This window comes from Ambystoma mexicanum, chromosome 9, assembly GCF_040938575.1.
Source record: "Ambystoma mexicanum isolate Mex_15411 chromosome 9, UKY_AmexF1_1, whole genome shotgun sequence".
NCBI lineage: Eukaryota > Metazoa > Chordata > Amphibia > Caudata > Ambystomatidae > Ambystoma > Ambystoma mexicanum.
This window is the reverse complement of record NC_090931.1, coordinates 1527207357-1527231991: the sequence shown is the minus strand read 5'-3', so window position 1 is coordinate 1527231991 and position 24635 is coordinate 1527207357. Positions and strand designations below refer to the sequence as shown.

Here is a 24635-nt window from a genome sequence, read left to right as displayed (position 1 = left end):
TGTCGATGGAGTTTCAGGCAATTCGGACCTGCAGCAGGGCTTCACCGGTCGTCCAGGAGTTGCAGCAGTCCTCTTCCTTCAGCTCGTCTTCGGTTCTTTCGTTCCAGTGGTCGACTCTGCTTTCCAAGTCCCAGGGACCTGCTTTTGAACAGTTTTCCCCCATTCATTCCAGCCTGGCTGTCTCTCACACAGCAGGGTGGCTGTCGTTGCCCGACAGCCAGCCAGCCAATCACGCCAGAGTGCATTCAGGTCTCCTAGGAGACTAAGCACAGAGAGTTTTGGGCACCTCCCTCACATCCTGTCCACCCCAGACACTGAGGCGCCAGAGGAGGGCTTCAGAACTGGAACTCGCCAAAGGACAATGAACAAAGGGACCAAACCTGGTTAAACACAAGAAGGACCTTTCCTAAAAGAAACGGCGAAAAAAGTCGACCGGAGTCTGTTTTTACAGATACGTCTTGGGCGCCATTTTGAAAAACATGGCTGACCCGATTTTTTGCTACCATTGTTCGCAGTCTGGTAAAATCATGGTAGTTTGATCTAAACCACTGCCACCAGCCATGGTAGGAAAGGGTAACATTTCACTGTTACATGAGTGTTTTGACTCAGGGGATGCTGGGCAACCCATCCAGTACTCCATAGGAAGATAGTGCGTGCTGGGTCAGTAAATATAAAGAGACTAGTAAAGTCAATTTACCTTTACATGCTCTGGAGACAATAGTCAGTCCCAGAGAAAGTGTTTAAACCTTGGGGAGTCTGAAAGACACCCCTTTGCCACTACACTGAAGGTGTTGTGTGACACAAAGAAAAAGATGATGCCTATGGAGTTGTTTAAAAACACCATAACCAAAGAACACAAAAGTAAAACACACATCAAAATACATGGAAGAGTGGGAAAAAAAGGCTCACACTCTTCCCAGGTAGAAAAATCAAATCCTAGAAATCCAGCAAGGTTGCTGGGGGTCTCAAAAGGTAAGGGAAATTAGCACATTTTGAGAATCCTCCCTAAACACAGAGGAAGAACAAAGCCTCATGGACAAGGAAGTAGGAGAGTTTCTAAAGAAAATGGAGATAAGGCCAGCGCAGCAGGTGGCGCAACGCTTCCTAAGCAATGTCTTACTGGTGAAACAGAAGCAAAAGGTCAGGCCGGTGATAATCTCAGACAATTTAACGCCTTTCTCGTGTACCGACACTGCAAGATGGAGGAAATCCATCTCTTCAGGGACATTTTGCAGAAAGGGCACTGGCTAACCTGCATAGATTTGAGGGATGCCTATCTAGCAGTACCCATTCCTGAGATGCACCAGCAATTTTTAGAATTCCTCTGGTGATGGCAAAGGTGAGAGTTTATGTGTCTCCCTTTTCAGACTAACTTCAGCACATTGGTGCTTCACAAAGCTACTCAGGAGTCAGACTGATTTTATACATCGAGGATATTTGTCTCATGGCGCAGGATCCGATGTGGCTACCAGAGCAAATGGTCCCAATGACGAGTCTCCTAGAGAAACTGGGGTTCTCATCAATTGGGAGAAATCCGAGACCAGACCACAGCAGAGAATGGTGTTCCTGCGGTTTATCACAGACTCAAAGCTGGGGCACTATCTCTGCCTCTGTAGAAATTGAACTACCCTTTGAAACATCACAGTATTGACTTTCCATTAAAGACTAAACTTTACTTGACAGTCTTATGTTTGCTCAATCACCTCTTCTGTTTACAAGTTCTTTTAACTAACTGATCAATTTTCCATCAATCATATGTCATAACAAGTTGCATGTGTCAGTAATTTTACAGTCACTTATCTAAGAAGGAATCTGCTGAACCTCCAAGGGAACCTGACAGCAGGTGCGGACACTAAACAGGCAGACAACACACGGCGGATCCCTGCTGGAGTTGGAAGGGGTTCATTACAGGTTTTGTTCTTCGCTATACCCTGTTCGAGATGGAGTCATTCATTAGGAAGCTACAGCGAGACAGTGAAAGAAAGAGGAATTGGGGATGAGGAATTGTGAGGCGATAGGACCATAATGCTGTGATTCATGGACTAGGACAAGTGTCATGCCTTAGGGCAATAGAGTTTCAAACTGCAAAGACTACATTGACACAGAAAATGTTTTTTCTTTGATTTTTGTTTAATGTTTTTTTTCTTTTTAAGATTGCTGCTTGAGTTTTAATAAAGAAGAGTATGCATAATACGAGCCTCTGTGTCTTTAATAGAATCATGACTTTCCTGAAAGAAAGTATTGACAATCTGGACTCTACCACAGTACCAACTGCCTCAATGGAGTTTACCATCAGACAGCATTTCTGGCTAGTCCCTTTTTTCTGGCAATGTATTCCATATCGTGTCATGGAGTGCCCCCTACATTATTACAATTTTTTTTTTATTTGTATTGGATAATAAAATCATCCTTTCAAATTTTTACATCATCATAATTTCATTACTATACACATTTATGACATCATACAAGTCATAATTCATACTATTCAAAACATAATTCATACTATTCATAATTCATACAAGTATAAGTCATAATTCATAATTCATGCAAGGAAAACACCAAATAAAATGTCAACAGCACAAAGCAATCACCCTCTAAAATCAAGGATCAATCAAAATGAGATTATATCCGGAAAAATGGTCAATAAAAAATGAATGATTGCTATACGAACCGTTAGCTTTCCATTATTAAATAAAAGGTGCCACACTGCCTCTGGTTCCATGTTACTACATGAACTTACAAATTATTTACTGAAGTGTCTACTCCTCAGCTCTAGGTTAGGGCACTTAGTTAAAACATGTTCTAAATTTTCCTTGCTGAATTTGTTACTACAGAAGTGACAATATTCCAAATCTCTGGAAATCATCCTTCTTCTCACCAGGATTTCACGTGTTGGCCACAGATTCAGCGTGAACCTTTGGTATAGGTTACACATTTGAGGGTTAGGGAATTTGGAGAGATAGTCTGCCATACTTCAAAAATGCTTATGTACAAATGGATTGGACTTAAAGTCAATATATCGAAAACATAAATTCCGATTTACAATCCAATCATTTTGATATATTTTGGCTTTTGCTCGATCAGGATTCTCAAGCAATAAATCCAATGTTATTGATGCATCGGCCAACGCGTGCAATACATATTCACACCATTCTTTGGTAAAAACCTGATCACGAGCAAGCAGATGTTTTGCCATTATTCCCAAAAGATTCAAGGTTTTTAGACCTAAAATGCTTTTTCTCAGTGTGGCAGCCATTTTCCACTTCACTTGTACTTCGAGAGATAATAAGCCCAATGCATGCCTAATCAATGGCAGCGGGACGGATTTTGGTAACATCAGTAGCTCTTTCCAAAACCGGGATTCACATTTTTGCCAGCTTATGCTTGCCACAATTAGACACTCAGTTCCATATATCGTAGGGATGATCTTTTGTTGGTAAAAAGTCATTATATGACTTATAGTAAATTTCCCAAATTTCCCTTTTAACATTTTCGCTTGTTGTATTAGCGTCTCAAGTTTATTATATCTCTCAAGTTCATTAATTTTATTTGACACTGGGACTGCAAACATTAGACCCAAGTATCGATACTGCTCTACCTTAGAAAGACTTCTGTTTTGTAGCTGCCACTTGTAATTTTTGACTTTAGTCTTAAAATGTGGACGACAAACCATAATCTGTGTTTTAGGCAAATTAATGATTAGATTGTTTTTCATCACAAAGTCATTCAACTTATCAAGGAACCACTGTAACCCTGCTGGAGTTTGGGATAAGAGAATGAGATCATCCGCATACAATATGGGCGAGATGTTTTCTGTCCCTAATTTTGGTGGGTCACATTTCAGAGATCTCATCTCCATGCCTAATTCTAACAAGAAAAAGTTAAAGACTGATGAGGCCAATATACAACCTTGTTTTACCCCTCGGAATGTATTCAATTTGTCAGACAGTTTTCCATCCAAGGTTAATCTTACTTGTACTGTGGTGTTATTGTGAAAGCGCATAATCAGCTACAGTAAAGACTGAGAGCAATTGTTTTGTACTAGTTTTTGATACAAGATGTTCCTATCAATTGAATCAAAAGCAGATTGAAAGTCTATGTACGCTATATACAGCACTTGGTTCTTTTTAGCATATTTAGTGCCATAAGATTTGGGATAGTACCCAACCCAGCTACAAAGCTTGTTGAAAGGGTCATGTAGCTCATTCTTCAATGTCCATTCTCTGAAGTCTCTCAACACCAATCTAGTAAAGATCTTGCCAGGCGAATCAAGTAACGCAATGGGTCTATAGCTAGACAGGCTCAAGCGGTCACCTTTTTTATATATAGGGACCAACAGAGAATGTGTCCAGGAGGCAGACAGGGATTGATTCATATTAATTATCCTGAATATTTCAAAGAGTATCCCGGCCTATAGCTCAGGATGCTTTTTGAAGGTCCTATTTGATAACCCATCAGGTCCACAGGCACCTTAGTTACTGATTTTATTTATGAAGAATTTAATATCTTCCAGATCATACTTTTGGAAAAAATGACCCAGATCCTGCGGAATAGTCACTATTGAGTTGGAAGGGGCTGCATAATACTCCAATATATGGGCACACCACACCTGGTCGGTAACATTATTTGCTTGCATGATGTTTTGTGAGTAATGCGTTGACTTACTCAATAAGGCACAGATTTGTGCTAGGTTTTTCGACTGTATTTTCGCCAGCATATTTTCACCATCCTGCTGCAGTCTAAGTCCTCTAGTAGCTCTGAGCCAATTTGTATATGTTGTTTTAATATGGGCCAACGCAAGTCCTCTTTCCTTCAAGGTCAAACAATTAGCTGCCCTTATTTGACGCTGATACTCAGCCTTCCTTGCTCTGGTGGCAGCATCATACACATGTATCTGGGGACGATCTAGGTGATCCCTACACCCTCCTTTGCCTCTTCCGTCGGCTTGAAGGTATTGTAACATGTCAGCATAACACGGCTGCAAATGATTCCCCCCTGTACACCTTTGACTTTCAAGTTGATCTTTGAGCCATTTTAACGATCTCTCCGACCATCATAGCCTATTACCATTATTATTTACAACAAGATTTACTCTCATTAGATTTTTTTTGTCCGGTTGTTGGTTCGCCACTGACTGTCCATTGCATCACAAGTTGGTTGTGATCACTCTGTGTATTTTCCACAATGCAAAACTTATTGATCCCCTCAAACATATTCATATTCACATAAATAAATTAAATTATGGAAACACTACCACCACGATGCCAAGTTGGATGAGGGGGAATATCGGAAGGAAAAGCACCATTCAACTGTATCAAATTATTTGATGAGACAATTCAGCCCATTTATTCAGTCTTGGATTATACTTTAAGGGCTGGTCATTGGTGCAATCCAAATTAAAATCTCCAGCAATTATAATTCGTGAAATTGATGAGTCCATTACAATAAGACTACATAGGTCTCCAAATGATTTGATAAAGGACCCGTCCGATATTCCCACTGGATTACAGTAGACATTTATCAGCCCATACGATTCATTGTTGACTTTTACTTTAACCAGTTGGAGAAATTCATTCGGCGTTTCCCATGCCTACGCGCAGATCCCCCCTTTAGATTTAATGGCTATGAGTAGGCCAGACATCGGTCTTCCGTGCAAAGCCTGTGATGCAGGATTTTAAAAAAGATCAAAGCCATCCCACACGGGTACCGACATTAGCCATGTTTCCTGTAACATAATTATGTCGAATTGCACTAGATCATTGTTGTCATTATTTAACAGATGGACAAAGCTCCTTGTATTCCAACTAATTAATGCCAGATTTATATTTGCGGCTGATCGTACTAGTTAGGCTCGATCTTTTCTTTGATTACAATTACAATTACACACTTCACCCTGTTTAGTATTTCTTTTCCGTGAGGCAAGGTTAGAACCATTGAGATTGTAATTCAGCAGTACCTCATTTTTGATTTCGACATTTGCAGTTGTTTCAGTGAATACTGTAAATCCCAACAATGTCAAATCAGTTTTAGCAAGCCAGATTGTATTTTGCACCAACCTCGAATTCATCCATATTCTTACACTTTGGCGATTCCCTTTGTCCGGGAATTCCTCAGCTCCAAGTCTGTGGAACAAATGTCCTCAAGACTTGGTATATCCGAGAATATGGCTAAAATAGCTCTTCTATTTAGTTCATATTGCACTGCCGGAGAGGCATTACAAGACAGCCTCAATGAATAATTTGCCAGTGATTTTTTCTTAATGGTCGCGGGTTTAGTCGCCGACCCAACTTTTGTAACTGCTGCCATTGAGGGCATGGAACTTCTTTGTCTGCCACTGGTACTCAAAGCATTTTGTATAATGTTTAAAAATTCTGGCGTAATCTGTGAGATCAAGGAATTCTGAGGTATTACAGGACTTATGTACTCTTTGGCCTTTTGGCAGATTTCTGGATTTACCATATGGTTCTCTCCCAGTCCCAAAGGCAAATTATTTAACTCTATTGTTGTAGGCATGTTTATGGGTGGGACAAAATTTGTTTCCACCCTTTGTTCTTTAAAACTAACACTTTTAATCTTTTTACATAAGGGCATTGGCTCCGGCTTATCCATGTTAACCACCAAATTGCTACTCATGTAGGCATCTACTGGCTTTCTTATCTCCTGGCGATGGAAATCTCTTATATTGAGGCTCGGCACAGTGGCCCTCACTTCTCCAGAATTAGAGGATTTCTCAACTGGAACTTTTTCCCTCTTGGACCCAGTCCGGAGATTCTGATCTGTTACCTCATCAACCAGAGCATCAAGGGGGGCATGTGCTAGTACTGGTTGCAATGAACTACTTCCCGTTCGATCATCCTTTGAGTAAGTACGCATGTGATATTTTTTTGCAATAGCTTGAGCAGTTGTGATTGTATTGTTAGTTGGAATGCTTACCTTTTTGATAAATGTTCGTATTTTAGCCCCCTTCTTATTTGTTGGCATTGGTTGATTTTTTGGTAGCTTTTTACTCACATGGTTACTCTGCTTTGTACCACTTTTTGCCTGTTTGGTGACGACTGTATAGGCAACTTTGTCTTCCTTCATCACAGTGTCACTAGCGAATCGCCTCCCTACAACTTCATTCTCTGTACACTTACCCTCCTGCGTAGCTATTTTGTCAGGCACATTACATTCCAACACCTCACCTATAATACAATCCATTTGTGGGATAAGTTTGTACCCCGCCCCAACACCAATGTTCCCTGCTATTGAACATGTAGTTAGATCAGGGCGCGTTATACCTGGACTATCACTTTTCAATTTCAATTTGTGCATAGCTTTCTTTGCCATAAAAGCAAATGCTCAATTTGAAGGGCTTGCTTACGGACCTGTTCAGCCAAGGTATCATATAATTTAAACAGCACAGCCAATGAAAATTGAGTAGCTTTTAGCACAATTTCCATGAGTACAACACTATTTGGGACCTGGTTGCCTATTTCTATTTTCTGCAATGGTTCCACATCATTGGGTACTGTTGGTTCCTGCCCTACCTCCCCACAGCTTGGTGCCTCCTCATCTACACACACATATGGAGTAACACATTTCCTCGGAGTTGGAGCACAATATGACACATTTACACTCGAATAACCAGAACCAATAGTAGAAAACATATCAGGTGTTTTCGATAAATTATCTGTGAGCAATTGTGCAGAAAACCCAGAATTAAGAAAGTTCAAATCAATTATGGCATCATCTTTTTCACCACTATTCACTACGACTTTAGAGGCATTATCAACGGCTGTACATTGCACCGTATTCAGCAAACTAGTGTCCGTTATTGAAATATTCAGATTTGCCATTATGGTCCTCGGGACTGTGCCCAACGTGATGTTTTTTTTACTTACATTTGTTTCCTGCTGTTGTGGTTTACCATGATTACCATTTCTCCTAGACAAGGCATCAATCACATTTACATTGGAGTCATTAATAGTAATTGGCTGAGTACCTACACCCGCCCCCCCGGCCAAGGGCGGTTGGATCCTTGGCGGTAATGGATCTTTGCAGAATTCTCTAATATCCGTCCCATGATTTAAGACGGTTTTCACCTTATTTGCCTTTCGCAAAACCTTTGGCGTGGATGTATTACTTAAATGACAGTTTATGACATTATTACTCGTCCGACTCGCCACACACGGTCCGCTAAGCGGACATATGCCCTTTGGCATGCCTGCCTTCAAAGACATGACCATGAAACCACATGCACCCTCACCCGCGCAAGTCAAGAAAAATTAAAGGATGGACGAAATACACCTCTCCCACCTCTCCGCTCCACTCTGCTCCGAGGCAAAGAGGGAACGATGGGCCTGACGGAATTTGCTCGGAGCGTTCCAATCTATTACAGAGATCCCAAATCAATAATCACATAGGTTTGGGGATAGGCACCTTGCACCGAGAACTGCAAACAGCCAACAGTACTTAGCTTGTACTTTGCAGTGCGCGGCGCGGGACAAATCGTTGCACAAAACCAAGGACGGGGCCAACCTCCCAAACACACACCCTAGGAAATAAATAAATAAATAAATAAATAAATAAATAAATAAGGGTTTTTAGATATATGACTTCAAAAAAATAAGAAAATTAATTCTCAGTTTTAACCCATCCCAAGGCTATACAGATTTCAATGGGCTCCAAGTATGGATATGATTGCGAGCACACAGTTTTCAAATGGGCTCCTACTATAAATGGCAATGCGGCCACACAGTTTTCAATGGACTCCACTATGAGCCCTACGTGCAAGTACAAAAGTCACCTCCTACTTCCTGAATGGAGGGTCAGGCACTTCGCGTGTCTCCAGCAAAGATGTCTTCCAGGGCTGAAATAAACAGTACGCCACGAGTGCCGATCCGGATTCAATACATCTGAAATGCGTAGGCAATCAGAAACGTTAGTCCGGGATAGTGTCGCGAACAGCCAACAGTACTTAGCTTGTACTTTGCGGTGCCTGTCAACAGAGCTGCCAAGTGTCCCTAAAATCGTGGGAGTCTCTAGCAAAAGGAGGCGGACACCTGCACTCTCGTATTTGAGCAGGATTTTCTTTCTACATCTGCAAAGATCTTCAGCTGTGCCTCAGACAGTCCCTTTGTTTGTGGCAACACTGGGTTGAAGTAAGTAACACACTGCTGAACACAGCACTCAACAGCACATGCTGGTCTGACTGGGGCTAAGCTGTGTCCTGTACACCTCTGCTGCTGAATTTCCAGCTGATCTCAGTGGCAACTTTGGATAAAGAGGGATAAATGGTATAGATAAGATGATCATTTGTGTAATTTCAGCACAGGTGGTGTGCGAGAGGCTACACAGCCCATGTGATGGTCTGACATGCATATTCTGGCACACAAACATGACTGTAGTGTCTGACAGGACATATTCTTGCTTTGCTTCTAAATTATATTAGAAACCACATCCTGCAGTCTCATATGAAGCACAGTTTAGGGTCTCTAAGCCAGTACTTTCGTTTTTTAATGTTACATAAGGAGAGGAGAGGACCTTGCAATTCTCTTATTGATTTCATGTGCAAGTTCATCACTACCAGGTCGGTGCTGCGGGCCCCGGTCAATATCAAGGGATAGGCTTCACGGAGGGACTACTTCACCTTAATGTCTACTTTCCTTAAGCCTCAGCCTGAGGAAAATCCAGACACTTCCCAACAGACTGGTCCCTCTGAATGTCGCTGTGGCTCATATGTCTCACACTCTACACGACCTCTATTGTTCTTCAAAATCATGCATGAAATAGACAACTGTCCTCAGGGCCACAGCTTTATGGAAGAAATGGCAGCAATTATATGGCTTTTCCCCTAGTCCATGTTGGCGAGAGAGTAACAATATTCTTATACTGCAGGCCCATGTGAAATATAGCTTTCTCTTAAAATCTATGTATCATATGTTTGTCCTTCTGTAGGCTGTTGATTTCTTGGAGTCATAGATGTGTGTGATGTGTTGCATTTTGATAAGTTGTTCATTTTGTGAGGCCCATTGCTTCCAAGTCACATTTTACATGTTACTGTGTGGGATCTCAGCAGTGGGTCAAAGAATAGAAGAAAAGCATGACAGGGTTTAGTTAAAAACAATATTTCCAGAGACACATGGGCTAGATGGAGCCTGGGGTCCCCTGGTATATTAAACAGGCCAGGCATTTCAGGAGCCACATAAGGAAAGAAGGGAGGCCCTTTACCCTGGAATAGGGGGTGCAGAGAGTGGGGGCTCCCAAAGCATTGATACGAACAGAAATGCGACATTCACAAATAGAGTGTGAGGTGTTCCTTGGTCTGTTGTGGTGTCGTCATGTCCACCTTTACATTTTTCATCATCCTAACATGATCGTGATGGACCCAAAACCCCTACTGCCAATTTTCCAAGGGTCATTTCTTCGCACACCACTCCCATTAGAGCACTTGACTGCAACTGTCAGATTACATGGTAACTGTCCATTTCGATGCAGTGGCTGGCAACCCCATGGACTACCTGCTCGGTTATCCAGGTCTTCGGGCGTCGACATCAGAGGCAGTGGAAGTTGAGGCAAAAGCTCTGGTTAGCATGGTCAGATCGATGACTCCTCTAAAATATTTATCACTTTGATTGTCCTGCTGCTGTTTAAATTCGCTTTTATCTGTGTGCACATTGTGATTGTCCTGCTGCTTTTTAAATTCGTTTTCAGCTGTGTGCCCATCTTGATTGTCCTGCTCCTGTTTACATTTGTTTTTAGCTTTGTGCATAACCTGCTTTTCATGAGAATGTGTTAACAAGTCCACCCCTCTGTACTCTGTCTAGTCTGCCACCGGTTACCACACCCTTCCTCAGTCCCATTGTCCCTCTGTGCTGTTATTCCCCTCAGCCATACAGCCACTACGTCCCCTTCCTCTGCGTGTTCACTGTTCTTCTGTGCATATTACCTCCCCCAGCTCCCATTGTTTTTCTCCCATTCTTGTTCCCTGTCTCCCCCCCCTCTACCTTCTGCTCTCGCTGTGCCTCTGTGGCCTCAGTCTGGTTAAGTGTACCTCACTCTCTGCAGTTTGCTACGGTGCTATCTATCTCTCCTATCTTCTCCAACTGCTTCTCTATCTCTTATCCTTCACCCCTTACTAAGTCTGTCAGGAAGAACCTCAAGAAGGACATACTGAGCTCTAACCCAGGCCTTCCAATTGCAGGCACCTACATCATTTCCTATGCCAGAGAGACTCTCACAGACATACTCTGTCGTTCCCTCACCCGTCCTATGGACTCTCCATATGATTGCTCTTCTCTCTCCTTTCTCTTCTTTGCCCATCAATGGTGGCACCCGCTGCGAGGTCATTCTTGCCCTCTCCACCTCCAGGGTCATCATCAATGTCTACTGCAATGGTACCATCATGGTCCATGGTCCTCAAACCAACCTTCTACTCTTTCATAGGCTCCTCCCCCGCCTTATCAATCTCCCTCCGCCTTTTGCACCAGCTCCTTCAGCTGCCCTGCCTCCCATGCCAGCTGTGCCCACCTTGGCTCCCTTGCCACCTCCTAACCACCATTCTACCCTCGCCATGGTTTCTTGCCACCACCCCACACGTTGACAATCCCATCTACCTTCTCCTCTTGGGTGAACCAGTCACCCACTAACACTGTATCTGGGGCTCCCTTGCCCCCTGTGGTGCCTCCCGCACCGGCTCCCTCCTCACCCATTATGGTCCCGTCTCCCTTACCGGCCTTGGCTCCTCTGCCCCCTTCTACCTCTGTCCCTCAGGTACTATCGTTACTTAGGGGGGCCCACTGTCCCCTGCTCCCCCCATAAGTCTTTCACTGATTGCAAGCTGCTCCACATTGCCATGGTAAGCACTCGCTCAGCTGTCAAACACTCCTCTGACATCTGCAACCTCCTTGAACTCCTGGATTGTGATGTTCTTGATCACTGAAAACCTGGTTCAAGGATTGCTCTGTCACAAGCTTTGACACACTTCTCCCAGAAGGCTACACAATACTCTCTCTTCCTAGACCAAATAGACCAGGTGGGGGAGTAGCATTGATCTTCCCTGAGTGTATCCCTGTGTCTGTCATTCCCACTCAGGCCTACTCATCCTTTGAGTGCCTGATCTGCAGGCTGTCCCTCTCTCCAAGCTCTTCACTACTGCTGTCCACCTTCTATCAGCCACCTGGTCAGCCCTCCCTCTTCCTTTCGTAATGGGCTGACCTGGCCTCCTCTCTCCTTTCCTCCTCTTCTCATCTCCTCCTACTGGGTGATCCCAACATCCATCTCGACTCACCTGATTCCTTAAGACCTTTATGCAACCTTTGCGACTCTCCCTTTCTTTCCATCTTACTGTCTGGCCCAACGCACAGCGCTGGCCACACCCTGGATGCTCTCTTCTCAACTGACATTCCGCTATCTATCCCTCTCACTACTTCTCTTTCCTGGACTGATCATTTTCTCCTCTCTTCTCACTTGAAGCTCTCTTCTCCCGTTGCATAGGTAAGCCCGGCACTGCCTCCCGTCTACAAGGTCATCTGACCCATGAAAAGAGTCTCAGTAGCTGCCTTTGCCTCCACCTATTATACTCCTTCCACTCCTGCGACTGACTCCCACCCTGCTACAGCCCTCTCAAACTTTAACCTCTCTGTTTCCAATACTCTTTATATTCTTGCCTCTGTCATGAGGGTACGATTGAAGCCTACCAAAAAGTGCAACTCTTGGTATGACTCCAAATCAGCTTCTGTTAAACACAAGTGCAGGGCAGCCAAATAGAAATGGGATTCCTCTGGCGCACCCTCTGACAAACTGGCCTGCTGCCTCCTCCAAAGGCAGTATAGACTCTGCATCTGCTCCCAGAAAAGAGTCTTTATACAAGCCCGCATCTCTGCGGTATCCAATAACACGGACACACTTTTCAAAGTCTGCAAGGAATTAGCCAACCCTACCGCAGCCTCTTCCACCACCTCGCACCACCACCTCGCACCGTCCACCACACATGACACAAAGTCAGGCACGCACGCAGTGTCAATGAAAGGGAAGGGGCGCCTGAAAGCAGACATGGATGTGTGTCAAACGGTAAAATAACACATATACTGCATAGCACCTGCATCACACACAAGCATGTGACTGGCATAGTCCTTCCACAAACATGACTGATGCCAATACACAGATGGCACGTAGGATAGCCATGCCGGAATTGTCAACTAGCCTCATATGGAAGTTGAATACTCCTGACCATGAGCCATGTACAATGCATGTCAGATGACATTTAATGGAATTCACTATTAGAAAACACACATGTGTCACAGGGTGCAACAGCGCTAGGGTGTTGTAATACAGTGAGGGCAGGCATACGGATTCAATAATGCTAGGTCACATTGACATCACGCAAGTGAATAGGCATATTGAAGGGGATAACAGGGTTTAGAATTTTGTGGGTGCAGTGCAGTACATGGGTACGGCCTCAACTATGAATAAAAACACAGATCCAGTAATGCAATGTCGTGGCCTGATGGCAGTGTAAGGGTAAGTGCCGTCTTCATGTGTAAAGTGTTGGTAGTGGGTTGTAGGGATACAGTAATCCCCACCCCCAAGGGCGGGGGTGGCTGGGAGGCAGTGCATGGGTTAAAATGGTTGCTCAGAGTACCGTGTCGTAGCAGACAGTGTGGGCAGGTGGCAAGTGCATTCTCTCAGTCATCTGGGACTACAACAGGGGAGAGGAGGACAGAAGGCACAACACATGAGGAAGCATCAGAAGTGCCTGCAGACCCGGAGAAGCTACACCTCCAGTTACATAGAGGCAGGGAGGCTGTACCAGAGGGAGGCCCCAGCTCAACACAGATGTGAACCACAAACTAATTTCCATGAGGAGCAACTGACCCTGAGGGAGTAAGAAAGGGATGATCAAAGACCATGAGAATGAAGTAAATACTGGAGGTGGAGTTGAAGGAATTGCTGGCCCAGGACCTATAGGGGCTTGCTAAGAATGCACAGGGTTCAGGAATGAACAGTCATAGCCACTGTGAGCCTGTGCCATCATCACAGTCCTAGGGAGATACCTTGCACCAAGCCTAAAGGACTTTTCACACAGTCCAGGACTGGCAGAGTTGCAGAGGGAAGAGTGTAGAATCATAGAAATCCTGGTAAAGCCTGTTGCAGTAGTCCATCATAGGAATTACTAGTCCTCTGGAGACAGTGAGCTGCTGGGGGATGAAGAGGAAAGGAAGAATGCCTCTGAGGAAGAGCAACTTGCAAGGTGACCTCACAGAGATGTCAGTCATGTGATGATAGAAGGCGACTGTTGAGTGGAAGATCATCACAGGCTATCCGCGACCACAGGTTGGAGCAAGAATAGGGCCAAGAGAGGCTGGACAGAGAGTGTCATGGAAGGAGGGAGCAGGTGTGGTGATGAGGATTGCCTCTGTGTGCAGCATATGGTTTGTATGCAGTCTGCGTGATAACAAGCACGTATCAGTCCAACATCACACGGGTCACACATGGCAGTCATTACAATGTAGCCTGAACTGGCAGACAATCATAACGCATCACCACTCACCGGACATTCCCTCATACATTGGCAGGTCTCCCACGCCTTGGATCTGCTCCACTGCAATGAAATCACTAGTGATCTCCTCATGTCCAGTGAGTTCATCGTCCTCTGGTGGTGACCCACTGTCAGTCACCAGTGTAGAGGCAAACTTTGAAGACAGCTTGTCTTTTGCTCAGTGTTGGAAATCATTCCAGCGCTTCACAACATCACCAGCTGTGCGCCTCTCATAGCCCAAGACGCTAATACGGTCAGCGAGGCACTGCCAGGGGGGTCATACGCTGAGCAAGTGTATGTGTACTCCCTGCCTGCACCAGCATGTCACGGCCATGTTCCAACATGTGGTCCAAGAGTATCTTTAGTTCCTCATCACAGAAACTCCTCATTCTCGATGTGTGGGACTCCTGTGTCGTGTCTGGGGTCTTAGCCTGTACTGCTGGAGCATGCTTCTGCTTCTTGTGAGGTGGTGCAGACCCTGAGTGGAGTGTACTGCTCTGGTCAGTAGGGGCTGGAGTACAGGTGGACTGGCCTATGGAATCAGCCACCAATGTAACTACAGAAGGTCAGCTTGCAGGTATCAGTAGCTGGGTGCTGTTGCCAGGACTATGCGCCACAGGTGCTTGGCCTTAGTGACAAGGGACTTGGCCCCTGAGTCACACTGGGCCGGGACCAATCCATTCCTGGCTGGGTGACCCTGAGACAGGGTGCCGGTTGCTACAGCTGCCCTTGCAGCTTCCAGACACTGGCCGGTGTGAACAGCAGATGACACCGCTGCTCCAGATCTCCGTGTGCCGGTGCCTGGAACTTGCACCGCACGTGTCTTGGCCTTCGGGACATGGAAATCGGCCATTGAGTCACCCTGTCCCTGTGCCAGGACCACTACCATCCGGGCTGGCTGACCCTGAGCCTGGGTAATGATAGCCCCAGCTGCCCCTGCAGCTTCCACTCTCTGGACAGCAGATGGCACTGCTTGTCCGGGACCACGGGTGCTGGGTATGTCAGCAGCTGCTGCATCTCCCTGGCCCGGTTGGGTGTGGGGCATAGTTCTCCCTGCATGGTCCTGCACACCTTGCCCATGTGGACCACCTTGGCCACCTTGGCCACCCTGGCTACGTCGCCCACCTTGGCCAGCTTGGCCACCCTGGCCACGTCGCCCACCTTGGCCACCTCTGGCAAGTCGCCCACCTTTGCCTCCCTTCCCACTTGTTGCCCTCCCAGTCATGGCACTGATGGACTAGCGCAATGGGAGGCGCAGCCAACAAATGTCCTGGGAAATTGGAGTGAGTGGCCAGGGTACGTGATGGCAAATGTACCACTGTGCTCCAGAAAAGCTCTATGTGACCCCTGGTGAAAAAATAACAGGTCGCGCAATGCTCAGGCACCCAAAAAACAAAAATCAACGTGTACGGGACACCTCGGTAGCCCACCTTGAGTAAAAAACAGCCTGCAACACAAAAAATATGTACGTGAGGAATACATAGGCTACTATGACCTCGAAAATGGTGTACGCGTCACACAGGGGCAACCACAGTGGGAAAAATGTGTGCACGACTCACTGTCTGTCTCATAGAATGAAAAAAATCACACCTGTGTCTGCGCGTAGGCAACTCCTGCGCCAAAACAAGAAGTATGCACTGCCACAGTAGTGAACTATTTGCGTGTGAACCCACAAAAATATGAAGTTCACGCATCCGTCCCCACGAAAAGCATGTACAGTGCAGAGTCACTCTGTTTCTGGCTGGCCACGCAAAAGAATATGGAAAACCCACGCTCCTGCCTACAAGGCCATTTACCTGTTTCCAACTGCCCAAGCTGCCTCCTACGAGCCATCTGCTGATGCCAGCCCACTCTGTGTGCCTGCTGCCCACATGCCCTGCATTTTGGTGCCTACTCATCAGCCATTGCCTGTGATCCTGTCATTGTGACCACCTCTGCTGATCCTGAAGACTCCTGACTGCCATTCCACCGCTCCACAGCCCAGCCCCAGGACCACCTGGCCCACCCACACCTGCCTCAGGGGTTGCCATGTCTGACACCACACCATCTGAGGCAAGTGGCAACCCCCTGGCAGAGAGGCAGAGGGCTGTCAGCTTCTCACCCAGGGAAGTTGGCATCCTGGTAGAGCAAGTCCTGGGGCATCATGATGCCCTCTTCCACTGCCCATCGCAAGTTGGCAATGAAGGACGGAAGAAGATCTAGGGGGACATAGTGGGTGCCATCAATGTAGAGGGGCTGGCACCCCGCGACTACCATCATGTCCACAAGTGCTGGGAAGACTTCAAGTCCAGGACCCACAACAAGGCCCGGTGGCTCATTAAGGCTGGTGATGATCGAGTGAGGTGCCGGGGCCGGTTGACCACCAACGAGATGTGGGTCCTGGAGCCTACCCAGTGCTGTACCCCCAGGTCTTGGAGTTGGTGCTCCTTCTGGAGTTGAATGGTTCATGTGTTCTTGTCCACCATTGAGCATGTGCATGTTGACATGTGGCTGGAGTGTGCACCTTGGCCTTATGTCTGGCATGCCTCCTGTACAGATGTCTGTATGCATGTCCCTGACAGTGCTGCATGAGAGTCCATTCAAGTGTGTCCCACATCAATGGTGTATGGGTTGCGCACCGGCATGTAACTTGCGCACATGTTTGCATACCTGTGTCTGGTCTGGGGCATATGAGAGGTGTGACGCATAGGTGCTTATGTCATCATCATGGACATGCATGGTGTACATGTGCGTGTGTCTGAGTAGTGTAACTGCCCAACACTCCGCACGTATGTTACTTGAGTTTTTGATTTGTGATTGCCTCACGCTGCCAATTTGCCCTTGAGTGCACTGTGACGTGATAGCTCCATGGCCTGCCTCATGACTGTCAGGTGATGTGTGTGAATGAGATGTGTATGTCCCATGATGTGTGTGAGCTGAATACAGAATTATGATCTTGTGTCAGTGCCTTGTCCATGGATGTGAATTTCTGTTGTGAATGATAGACATGTTTGTGAATGTGTGTGAATGGCACTTCCCTGTGTGTAGTGGAGGGTGATGATGGTTGTGACCTTTGACAGTACCACTGATGTACATTTGCATTGTGACAAACACACATACACACATATGTTCAGTAGCCTGATGTTTGTGTTCTATGTTTCCCTATCCACAGTGACGATGGAAGAAGAGGGCGGAGAAGGTGCTGTGGAGCACTGCAGCAGGGATGCCTCCACCAGGCACAGACGCAGGGCCCAGTCCTCCTCCCAGGTATCGTCATCTTCCGGGAGCGAGGAGACTGGTGCTGCGTCCATGACAATGGCCTCAGCTACTGAGGGGAGTCCCAAGAGTGTGAAGTTGGTCGTGGGCACCTCAGCAGTGGGAGGGACAGATGAGCCCACACAGGGGCAATCCTATGCAGAAGACAGTGGGGAGTCATCCAGGTTGGTGGTGGTGGAGGAGGAGGAGGAGGCCATATCAGCCCAGCACATGGGGCTCAGCAGGGGTGATGAGGTAGGTGTGAGTGGTGCAGTCCAGGATCAGGGGCCGGAGGCAGTGCAGGTCACCGTAGAGGGGCATATGACTGATCTTGTCCCTGGAACTGCGACTGCCCCAGTATGCACCTATGGGCATGCCTCAGGCCGGACCCATCCGCAGGTGGCGGATGTATCCAGGCAAACAGATCCTCCACTACCTGTGGATGAATCAATTTGTCACAGGGTGGAACCGTTGCTAGCCGTTGCTAGCCGGTATTGCGAGGCATACAGGCACCATTAGTGATGATGTGCAGGCTTCCAATCGGGGGCTTGCACATCATCACGATGAGGTCTATCGCCTCATTAACTGGCTAGCTCAGTTCCTGGTCACAAATCTGGTACATGTGCTGGCCACTGCTGCAAACCCCTCTTCCTTTTCCTCCTCTGTGCGCCAGTCCTCCTCCCTGCCGTCTTCCGGCCCAGATACCACCCGGGCCCCCTATGTACCTGTCCCAACCCCGGTGGCCAGTCTGGTGGAGATCACATCCCTGCCACAGTCGGGAGTCGAAGGAGGATCAGCAGAGGTTGTCACTACAGCGACAGGAGCTATGGCAAGGGAGGAAGTGCAGGCACCAAGAAGGAGGGCAAGTGCATGACAGCCCCGGGTTGTATCATCATCCCGGAGGCTGTCCTTGTGGCGCAGGCTCCAGGCATTTTGACAGCAGCAGGCTCAGGAAAGGAGGCAACAGGACTCGGGGCGTTCATCATTAGAGGGGCAGGTATCGGCCATCGGGCAGGAGACAAACGTGGACCTTACGACAAGGATGTCTTCCGTGTTGGAGCGTTTGGACCGCCAAAACGGGTAAGAGCGGCAGCGGGCACAGGAGAAGCAACTCACCATGGCCAGGGCGGAGAATTCACTGCGTCGGGCAGAGAGGCGGGTGGAGGTCCTCGAGGAGACTCGCAGGGAGTTTGAGAGGAGCATGAAGGAGTCCCTGCAATCCCTCGAGGGCGAAGCCGAGGCCCGCCTACTGGAAGTGGACGCAGTGTTCGATGACGCCCTGGCGGAGACTATGAGAGAGCATGGTGAGGAGATGGACTAGCCTGCTGCCTTTGTATATAGTTCTTTAGGAGTAGGTTTCATTTGTTTTTTTCTTTTTATTTGGAGTTCCTGGACTTTGCTCCGCATCTTGTTTATAGTTATTTTTGTATTGTATTTTTAGGATTTTTCTACATGTTTTGGGACCATGGACCCTGGATCTTTGTAAATATTTGGATTTTAATTTGGAATGGTTTTCACATGATATGTGATTTCATTTGCACATACATTAATGGACAAGGACCACATTCTTGACTCCTTCATTTTTTACATCACATTGATTTTGGTTTTCACTTTATTTTGATTTTTCATTTGGTTCATGCATGTTTAATTTGTTGTTTTTACTGTGGGTGACTTAGATACATGTTTTTTAATATAATTTTTTGACATTGAAATCGAAGTGGTATCTGGTCTCAACGGTTTAGTGCATGTTTCACTCCTCCATGACTCATTTGTGTGTCTCTGCTGTTCACCAATGTTGTTCATGTGTGTGCACATGCATGCATGTGTGATGTTAGGATTCACATAACATAGGGAGCATGACTAATGGATGGGTGTTGAGGTGCACCAGGGGGATGCAGCGTGTGGTGGCATTTTAGTTGGCATGTGCTGCGTGGTTGTATGTTGGTCCAATGTGTTTTGGGGTGGGGGGCGGGGACATGTGGCAGGGCCTGCCTGCAGGTTGCGGTCACTGGTGGGGTTGGGGACATGAGGCGGGGCCTGCCTGCAGGTTGCCATCACTGGTGGGGGGTGGGGACATGAGGCGGGGCCTGCCTGCAGGTTGCTGTCACTGGTGGGGACATGTGGAGGGGCCTGCCTGCAGGTTGCCGTCTCTGTTGGGGGGTGTGGACATGAGGCGGGGCCTGCCTGCAGGTTGCCATCACAGGTGGGGGCATAAGGCGGGGCCTGCCTGCAGGGTATGGTCATGGGTGAAGGGGTGCCTGTGTGGTGTGGGCTGCCTGCGGGGTATGTTCATGGGTGATGGTGCTGTCCCATGTGGTGTGGGCTACCTGCGGAGTATGTTCACTAGTGATGGTGTGGGTCCCATGTAGTGTGGACTGCCTGCGGGGTATGGTCATGGGTGATGGTGGGGGTCCCATGTGGTGTGGGCTGTCTGCAGGGTGTGGTGATGGGGGAGCCATGTGGTGTGGGCTGCCTGTGGGGTATGTTCACGGGTGATGGTGGGGGTCCCATGTGGTGTGGGCTGCCTGCGGAGTATGTTCACAGGTGATGGTGGGGGTCCCATGTGGTGTGGGCTGCCTGCGGAGTATGGTCATGGGTGATGGTGGGGGTTCCATGTGGTGTGGGCTGCCTACAGGGTGTGGTCACAGGTGATGGGTTGGCCATGCAGGCTATGTTCACAGGTGATGGTGGAGATCCCATTTGGTGTAGGCTGCCTGCGGGGTGTGGTCACGGGTGATGGGGGGCCATGTGGTATGGGCTGCCTGCGGGGTATGGTCCACTGCTGGGGTCTGGCTGTCCCGTGAGGAGGCATCTGCCTCCAGGGGAGTTGTGCATGTTTCACAGGGTACACGCAGGCCTTTCCACGTGATTTGGCTGGTGCTAGCGGGGTACGTAATTTCGCTGGGGCGCGGACGGGGTACACGCCGGCCTTCCCACGTGATTTAGCGAGTGGGGTACATGATTTTGCTGGGGTGTGGATGGGGTATGTGCAGGCCTTCCCACGCGATTTGGCTGGTTGCGAGCGGGGTACGCGATTTTGCTGGGGTGCGGACGGGGTACGCATGGGCCTTTTCACGCGATTTGGCTGGTGCGAGCGGGTTACGCTCTGATTTTTCATGCAATTACAATGGGGTGGATGTGTGCTGGGTCACGGATGGTGTGGGGCGTTGCGCCGTATTGGGCATTTCACTGTCTTTTGCCTGCGCATGGGGGTGTGTTGGGGGCGTTGCTGGCGCTACTTGATGTTCATTGCGCCACGGTTACTGATGCCTCAGAAAATCCATGAATACGCGTGCCGTGCAATTGCTGGTTTGTGCCACAGCTGGTGCACGCATGGCACATGCTCCTTCTCGGCGTGCAGCACTTGTGCTGCTTCTGCGCTGGATTCTATGAATTGGGCCCTAAATCTGAAGATTTAGCAACATTTGTAAATTATGTTTTCATGCTCGTGTATATACTCTGATATATAATTTATACATATTATCAGTAGGATATGGTTGTACTGTATTTATCACAGTTTGTACAGTCAAGTGTGAAACGCATGAATTAATGTACAAACACACACTTTAATATTGCGACCATACTGTTTTGGAAAACATGTACACAATACATGATTGACATTTAAAGCATTACACAGTAACAAGTTTTGGACTGAACTGTTTTTTACATTTAGTATTATGCAAGAAAAGCACAAGATGCAAAAACTTTCAGTAAATTGTTTCTATGCTACAAACTTTCATAATTGTACATGTAGTTTGTTTTAAGATGTAACTTAAAATAAGAAAAGGAGCAGCTTTGAACCATGTAAGAGTTCACATTAGAGGTAGAATTTGATTGAACCTTTAATATCGTGAGACATAATGGTGCAGTGGTTAATGGAGCTGTGCCCATAACAGGAGGTTATGAGTTTGAATCTTTCGTAGAGCCTTTTAATTTTATTTTTAAAAAAAGGGAATAAAATTGGCATTTCGTATTTTTATTTTTTAAAAGGAGGATTATAATTTTAAAAACGAAGAGACACCGTGACGCGTGAAACCTTTTTTTTGGGGCATGGCATGTGACAGCTGTTAGTGGCACGTGTCACTTGTAGTGGTGACATGCAGTGGCACGTGTCACTGGCATATGACACATATGACACATGCCATATTCGGCTCCAACCCCTACTGAATACTCCTGTGTACTGCTGGAGACTTGCATATATTGGATCAGTTACCCTACAAACCCGACTGCAAACTGTGTGGCTTTTTACTCATTTTTCCAGAGAGTGTGTGTCAAATGCATCATTTTAACCCATTATTTTATAAACTTCCATGCCCTCACCCGCCTCCACAGACTCCCATTTCTCGGGTACAGGCTCCCTCGCTAGGCTCAGATTCCTGCATATTTGTAGGAAACATTGCACCCCTCTAAACATGAAAAGCCACTACTGCTCATTTAGTCATCTGATTTCTTATGATAGCTTAGCAAGGCTAGACCACAGCAGACAGTCATTTACTGTATGTAGTATGTTCAGGCTCATGTGTCAGGTGATGCCATGAAGTGAGAGCTCATCTGATGCAATGTCTTGGAACCTCAAGAATCCCACCGCTTTTTGGTCACAGAATGTTGGCGCGTATGGTTTCGGGAGGCGCGTTAGATGTCCCATAAGGAAAGGAGGAGCATGACATGTGACGCTGACAGCATGCCACATTCTATTACATAGCAGCTCGTACTCCTAATAACTGTAAACACATTAATAAAGTGAGGTGACAGCAGGTGAAGCATTGCGGGGAATTATACATTAAATACATTTTCCTGGAGCAAAGCCTTGACATTTGGGCTGATTTGCATACCCACAATGCATTGCGCAACTGGCTCTTAACTGGAAGTGAACTTCCAGCCATCGCTACTGGGTGGCGCGGTGATGGGTTGACTTTGGCCAAACGGCTTAATTCACCTACACGTTTCAGATAGAAGTTCCCCAACATAACTTTGCTGAAACCCTGCAAAGAGAAAGTTCCAAAGACTACCTTCTCTGCGCATGCGCTGGTGATCCCTATCATATCTTCTGCGCAGCCGCAGAGCAGCGTCGGCATCTGGCCATCACTCACCCGGGAGGGGAGGCTCCCCCGCACCCCCCACCACCCCCACCCATGCCCTCCAGTTCTCATCACTGGAGATCATTTAGGAGAGGTCGAAGGAAGAACCATCAAAGATCCCCGGGAATCTTTCAGCCACGTTGATCACTGAGAAATCCACCCAAGATCTCTGGAAAGAAATGCTTCAAAGGGCAGGGGCATGAATCCCCTTAATATCACTGGGGATCATATCTTCTGCGCAGCCGCAGAGCAGCGTCGGCATCTGGCCATCACTCACCCGGGAGGGGAGGCTCCCCCGCACCCCCCACCACCCCCACCCATGCCCTCCAGTTCTCATCACTGGAGATCATTTAGGAGAGGTCGAAGGAAGAACCATCAAAGATCCCCGGGAATCTTTCAGCCACGTTGATCACTGAGAAATCCACCCAAGATCTCTGGAAAGAAATGCTTCAAAGGGCAGGGGCATGAATCCCCTTAATATCACTGGGGAGAAACCCATCCGCAGCCAGTGGCGTGACATCCCTCCAAGGTCCCCCGAGAGCCCTGGGGGGAAATGCCTGGACAGGCCCCAGATGAGGTGAGAGGCCTCTGGTGAGGTTTTCTGGGGGTCAGGGGTCATAAATGCCAACGGCACCCATGTCATGGGCTCCCCTGCAGCCATGCCTGGCCTTTTAGCCAACCACTCCTTGGATTGTGGGAGTTTTTGTTGTACGGGCCTCATTAAATATGGGCCTACAATACATGAACAGGAGTGGCTGGAGCTGACCTTTGTGACATGGTGCCTGTTATGCACCCTTGTTTTTGTATTTATTGAAGAGACGACTGAACCAATAGGTGATGAGAGCCTAGAGCAGAGAACTACCTCTTCAAGGCGCTTTAGAATGGTAGATAGTGAATAGAGAGCTCCCACTCGCATCTCCAATTCCACACAAATACTTTTCTGCTTCAGACTGTGCTCTTTCCCCATCCCCCCTTGACCTCTCTGTTGCCCCTGACACTTTGAGAAGCATTCTCTCCCGCCCCATGTTGTCAATCACCCAGCCCTCCCACCCTTCCACACACACGGGGGTGAGGAGCATGCAGTTATTGAGGGAGCGGACGGAGGGGACAGCTAAATGCTCAAGCGGCCCCAAATGCAAAACGGACATGTACCTTCTAAGGCACTGGGTGCGCAAGCACTCCGTCGTGTAAGATTACACGAGCCCAACCGGTCAATCCAGGATATAGATACCAACTAACCAATACCACTAACAATTTCCTTCTCTGCTCTCAAACTCCAAACCAAACACAACCACAAACCTCCAGCACAACAAACCGCATGAACTTCACTACACTGCAACAACAAAACAATAAACACACATAGACTCGCACATCAGCACACGACGACTACCGGCCGCGTACACCCCAGACCCAGCCGACGGAACCACCGGGCTGAGGCTGCCAACAGCACATCACTGCAATCTTGCACTTTTCCAGCCTCCACCCACTAACCCACCTCTCCCTCCCTCTTTCAGAGCCGCCAGAGCGCCAGGGGACCACTCTGGTGGTGATAGTGTGCGGTACAAATATCCTTTAACATTAACTCTTACCCCTGACAGACATGCCAAGTCTCCCGCAACTCGTGGTGGTCTCCAGCAGACAGAGACACACTCCAGCACTTGCCCCCACCTAAAATAATTACAACCCCAATGCAATCCTGTGGGGAAATTCCTTTCGCCCGCTTTCAGGAGCAAAGTCTCCCTCCCACCTGGTCCTGAAACTTTGTCATGTCGGACCCCACCCTTCTACACACCATCTCTCCC

General features: G+C 47.4%; 1 pseudogene; it reads left to right on the top strand.

Annotated features, from left to right (window-relative positions):
- Nucleotides 1-24635, top strand: part of LOC138489425 (zinc finger protein 271-like) — a 394913-nt pseudogene that overhangs the window by 310824 nt on the left and 59454 nt on the right.